The sequence below is a fragment of the Euphorbia lathyris genome, chromosome 2 (genome assembly GCF_963576675.1).
Source record: "Euphorbia lathyris chromosome 2, ddEupLath1.1, whole genome shotgun sequence".
Taxonomy (NCBI): domain Eukaryota; kingdom Viridiplantae; phylum Streptophyta; class Magnoliopsida; order Malpighiales; family Euphorbiaceae; genus Euphorbia; species Euphorbia lathyris.
This window is the reverse complement of record NC_088911.1, coordinates 137,086,510-137,092,509: the sequence shown is the minus strand read 5'-3', so window position 1 is coordinate 137,092,509 and position 6,000 is coordinate 137,086,510.

Sequence of the window (6,000 nt, the reverse complement as noted above, 5' to 3'; positions counted from 1 at the left end):
ATTGTAGGGATTATCCTCCTAATTTTTTTGAAGCGGAAGTCATTGAGGGCGTTGCACGAGGAAACCCTCCGATTGTTTTCGAAAACTTAGTTAGACAGGAGTTGACAATTTGCAATAGAGCGACACATACCGTGCTGACTGATGATCTAGTTAAGCATATATGGCGACGTCATGGAACGAGAGATCTCAACCAAAGACCTAGCGGTTCAGTTGCTTAATATGTTGCGTGTTCTAATGTCATTGTTTTTTTATCGTCCCTTTTTTTGTGCTTTTAATGTAATTTCCTCGTTTTTAAATCTTATATTTTATTCCGTTTCGTATTCTCGTATTTTATTTCAATAAAAAATTATCGTTTGTGATATTTTTTATTTTTGCAATTAATTATATTTTTAATTAACTATTTCGGTTCAAAATAATTATAGATATAATTGATATTTATTTTTTTAACCAATTTATAGATTAATGAAATTATTTAGATTGAATGATGAAATAATTAGATTAATTGTTTGGTGAAAAGAAATAATAATTTATTTGGAATATGTAAGAGTTTTATGACAAATGGATCCTACATAAAAAGTGATACAAATTGGTTTAATGGAGATGTAGTTGAGTGTATTAGATTTTTTTGAAAAAATTGAATTTTTTTAGATATAATACAAAAAAGTTGTATCACCCATTATGGATGCTCTAAGATATATCAACCATTGTACAGCACATATTATGGTATATGCTTTATTTATTTTAAGCCTATGTTATAACATTGTTAATTAAGGATTATACTATCAAAAAAATTACAAGTACAAAAACGTCAAATCGAATTAGAAGAAATTGCTACAAAAATATAGATAAAAAGTCGCAACTTTTCAAGAGTTAAAGAGACAAGGAAACACAAGCGGTGGAGGGGTCTGTGATTGATTTTACAATTCAGGGAACTGGATTTGTGGTATGTAATTATAAGCTGTACATCTCTAAAATACCAAAAATTCTAAAGGTAATGAGTGAAAAATCATGTGATTTACCAAAGCAGAAAAATAATGAACAATACATGAAATTTGCATAATGGTATTTTATTTTTTTCATGCCAGAAAAATGGGGTCCCTCGTTAGTTGGTCAATAAACCCAGTGATCAATATTTAAGTCTAGTCCCATCCAAAATAAATGGTAAAAAAAATAAATTAAAATCTATAATTACCTACATCTTATTTTCTTTTATTCTTTATTTGAAATTAGGTTATCACTTAATTAACATGAATAAAATACAATATTTTATTTTAAAAAAATAAAAAATTGATTCATTTGGTTGATGATTTGTCTCAATCTACACAATGATCACGATTAGGATTGAACGGACCTGGAACAATCAACAAATAGTTAGGGAGAGGTCGACTATCCATTCTGTAATGCTTAAGTCAATGTACTTGCATTGGTTTCTCCGGTACAAAATGAGCTACTTCAAATAGGTTCATTGCTCCGGCCCAGAATACGATTAATCCAGCATGAGTTAGGTGCTGTTTGATAAAACTGAAAATTAAGTGCTGAAAAAATAAGTACTGAATTTTAAGTGCTGAATATTATAAGTGCTGAAAATATTGAATGATTTAATTTTAAAAAAAGTATGAGTTGATAATGTTTAACTTAAAATGATAAGTTAAATATTTTGACTTATCAAAATAAGTGATTTTTAACTTAATTAACTAATTTAAGTGGTGGAAAAACAACCGTTATCAAACGCACTTAAATTAAATAAGTGCTTAACATTTTAATTTAAGCAATTAAGTGCTTTATCAAACAAGGTCTTCCATGAGCTCCCAGAAGCTTACTGGATAAATTGATAAGTCGCACATTCCCGGCCCACCAAGCGAAACCCGTGGTTTCTTGATCACGATCGGCTAAAAATGAAGTTCCATTAAAGAGTGTTTCCACGTGGTAGAACCTCCTCCGGAAATATAAGTTTTCATGAGGTTGACCTTGAGTCGCCATCCAAGCACGAATACCTTCGTTTAAGAGAAATTTTTTAGTGTAGAAAGTCTCAAATTCAGGATCTTCCACTACACGAATTGCCTGAGAAACGAAGTCATAGACACTTAGATTCAAATCTAGACCAACTACTCCAAGAGCGCTTATCGACAAACTATTTACTGGTACAAATAACATAAAGAAATGTAACCAACGTTTATTGGAAAAAGCAACCCCAAAGATTTGAGACCAAAAGCGGTTAGCAGAATGTGTTTTAGAAAATAATTGCGTACATTGTAATGTTTGCTATAACCTATTTATAGACATTCGAAAACATATATATGAGAATACTTTTCCATGTGTAAGTAGTTTGGCTTGTACACCATTCTCTTTTCACTTTTCTGTAAGATACAACGTGTTTACTGGGACTATGAGCGTATTTTTGGAGTCCAGAATGCTTATTGGTCCAAGTGTCCGGTTGGTTGTGCTTTATGTTAAAGCTTCCAATTGGCACATGTCATAGATCATTCCTTTTATTCCGTGCTATATCAAACAATTGATAAAAATATGTCTTGCTTATTGTAGGTAGGGATGTAAACATGGAGGGGCAGGGCAAGATTCTCCATTTTGTTTCCAATCTAACAAAGATTCTCCGTCCCGTTTTCAAAATTGAAACAGGGACAATTTTCTCTCTACCCCCTCGGGGATTCCCATTCTCCGATTTCTTCCTCCATTTCTATTTTTATTTTATAAATCCTCAACTCTATTCTTTAATTTAAAAAATAAAATCAAAACCTAATTTATTATCAATTACATAATTTTCGGGCAACATTTCAAATTTAAAAAAGAGAGTAGAAATTAAAAGCAGTACAATCTCTAACTATTAGAATATAGGGTTAAGGTGCAAAAATACCCCTAATGTTTTGGGTCAGAAGCAATTTTACCTCTAACGTCTAAAATGGTGCAATTTTACTCCTAACGTTTGTAGCCAAGAGCAATTTTACCCCTAACGTTGATAAATCGGATCAATTTCAGACACTATTATAAAATACAGTCTTTTTTTTTCTTCATTTTGCACCAATTGCATGTTAATTCATTCTAAAAAAAGTATATCATGTTTTTTGTAATTTGATAATAAAATTGTTGATTAATATTTATAAATTCGGTGAATTTTTTGAATTTTTTTGTCTAATTCGTACAAAAGACAATAGATTTTTTTTTATTTTTTTCACATTCCAACATATGTTTGTGATTTGTTACTGATAAAATAACGCATGTTTGAAGTGTAGATGACAAGATTCATAACCGAGAAGACAGTTTGATGAATGAGTTCTCAAATTGACCCAATTTATCAACGTTAGGGGTAAAATTGCTATTGGCTTCCAACATTAGGGGTAAAATTGTACCATTTTAAACATTAGGGGTAAAATTACTCATGATCCAAAACGTTAGGGGTATTTTTGCACCTTAACCCTAGAATATATGTTAATTTATCACTAATAAATACACTTTAATTATGTTATCCTCTTATAATTGAAAATGCTCCAACACAATTAAATTGGGTTATAATATAATTAAAGTTGAGTTTTTTTTTTGGAGAAAAAGAGTAATGCATTTATCAGAAGGACAAAGGTACTCAAACAATACAAACTCCAAAAACCTCGAAATAATGCTAGAAAAAACGGATTAACATTGGAGAGATCGTTCATAGTTAGAGTATGAGTTGCTTTATCTGCTAATCTAGGATAAAAAAGACACTTTAATGTCAACACGATTATTAACTAACTCGCAACATTCACCAATAAGATTGCCGAATTCTGAAAGGTCACTATTAGGTGAGTCGATATTGTCTGCAACTATTTTTTAATCAGTCTGGACTGTGAGGTCGTAAAGTCCCAATTGTGAAATCCATTGTAGACACTTCCGTAGAGCTACACCTTCCGCGAATTGGACAGCAATCGACCCCTCTTCGAACCCACTGACACATGCGATAAACTAGCCTTCTTCGTCCCTAATAACTGTTCCCCAGCCAAATTGACTCGCTTCAGCAAAAATTGTAGCATCAACATTGTAGAGCAATCTGGCAGCAAGGGGTTTCATCCACCGGACACATCACCGGCCAGGAAGGACACATGTAGGAACATGATTTTTCTGGTGTTGTTTCAAATCTACGGAAAAGTTCAAGCCCTGGTGCACCATGATATGCGTAGTAGGGCACTCCGAATTCCAAATTTGGTTATTCCTCTACTGCCATATAACCCAAAGAACGATAAAGATTTTATGTAGCCACCAGCATAACGATTGAGCACAGAGGGTGAGAAAAATTAAGTAAAATTTAGTGTCATTTGCACCCGTAATTTGAATAGTAGCAACATTCCAACAGTTGATCGCATAAGGGCAGCCATGAATAAGTGCCATTCGTTCTCACTATCCGGAATGCATAACTCGCACCGCAAAGGGATATCAATCCCTCGAGATCGCAACTTGACTCTGGTTGGCAAAGAGAGAGACGCCAATTTCCAAAGGAAGAATTTAACTTTCGAAGGAAGATTAAGTTGCGAAAGTTTATCTCATCCTATATTTAGAGAAACGGTAGCTAACTGTGAGGATAAAGCTTTGTACCCTGATTTGGAGGAGTAGCAGCCATCATTAATATGCTGCCAGATCAATTAGTCACTGCCAGCCCTTCTAGGTAAATACATATTGGAAATATTATCTGCTTCTTCCCGAACAAACAGCCCCACCAACTTGTTGCTGTCCCACCTCCTCTCATTCGCACAGAACATTGTTTCAACCATATCACCAGTAATCACAGAAACCTAATGGACAGTTAGGAAGAATGACTGCCCGTGAACTAGCCATGGGTCCTGCCATATGCAAATATTTTTGCCATCCCCCACCCTTCATCTTAACCCCAAGTTAAGCATAGTACGAGATTCCAAGATACTCCTCCAAATATAACTAGGATTAGTGCCGAGTTTAAAGGACATAAAAGTTCCCGAAGGAAAACATATAACTTTGAACAACCTATTAGCCAAAATATCTGGTTTATCAATGAACTGCCACCATTTTTCCCTAATAACGAGAGATTAAAAAGTGCAAATCTCTGTATCCCAAGCCTCGTTGCTTTCTATGATTACATAATTTAGATCAAGTGAACCAATTTAAATTGCATTTGCCAACGACTTTTGAACCCTACCAAAATGAGTTCATCACATAATGATTTCAGCAGAAGAAAACACTTATACAATATGTTGGTAAAGCCTAGACCAATGACTTAAGTAAAACATCTTTACCTGCAGTAGATAAGAACTGCAGTCCCCAACTATTAAATTTCTTTTTTAGCTGGTCCTTCAAAAGCTCGAAGAGAGTTTTTTTAGACCACCTGATCAAGGAAGGAAGACCCAGATATCTACTAGTATCCAAGGGAGTAACCTTTAAATATGAGCATATATAATTTCTGGCATCATATTTCACATTTTGGCTAAAGAAAATACCAGATTTACTGCGATTGATGGCTTGCCCAGATGCGTCTTCATACTTTTTTAGGATGTCAGAGATAATCTTACTTTCTGGAATAGAGGCATTAAATAAGATAAAACTACCATTAACAAAAAGAAGATGGGAAATGCTCAGAAAACTACTAGTAATGCAACAGTCATGAATCAGACCTGACTACTCGACCTTGTAAAGCAACTATGAAAACATCTATAAAAAAGGTAGTGTGATAATGAGTAACTTTATTGTAACACTTTTCTCGAAATAATATGACCAACAAGCTTGGCATTAACTGTAACGAAATAATTCATTGTATCACACACATCATAAATCCAAGCAATCCACTGAGAATCGAATCCCAGACGAGTGAGCATCGCCTCTAAAAAGCTACAGTCCACTCTGTCACAGACCTTGCTAATATCAATTTTTATAGCCACATTACTCTCAGCTCGTCTGTTATTCCGACGAATGTAGTGAAGAGATTCAAATACAATAAATATATTATCCCGTATTGATTTACCAGAAACAAAAGCAGACCGACTCTCT